Source organism: Solanum tuberosum, unplaced genomic scaffold (genome assembly GCF_000226075.1).
Source record: "Solanum tuberosum cultivar DM 1-3 516 R44 unplaced genomic scaffold, SolTub_3.0 scf00150, whole genome shotgun sequence".
NCBI lineage: Eukaryota > Viridiplantae > Streptophyta > Magnoliopsida > Solanales > Solanaceae > Solanum > Solanum tuberosum.
In genome coordinates, this window is record NW_006239073.1 from 804,885 (window position 1) to 805,402 (window position 518).

Here is a 518-nt window from a genome sequence, read left to right on the forward strand (position 1 = left end):
TATATTCTATATTATTTTAAAAGGGAGTTTATGCCCAAGTTCTACTATATAATAAATATAATATATAATATTCAAGAAACTTCCTTTTAAAAGTTCCACAAGTATAATATATAATATTCAAGATTGGGAAATGTCCCAATCTTGAATATTATATATTATATTTGGGCCTAAATTCTCTTTTATAATATAGTAGAATATATATACAAGAACAATGTATGCCCATTATAAGACTATAAAAAATTACTAAATCTTACATTTGTGGTCCTTTGAATAAAAATTTCATGTTATTTTACCTCAATTTTTCACTTAGTGCACTATCAAGAAAAGCAATATTTATATTCGTCTAATGGAATTATGCATACAAACTAACAATAATAGTTGAAATTAGATATATGAAAATGATTCAATACAACATGTAAGAATATATTGTCCTAGTCAATTCCTTTTTATTGCTTATATATGTGTGCTTAATTTTGAAAATTCATTTGCTTGTAATAACTTTGTATTCTTTTAGAAGA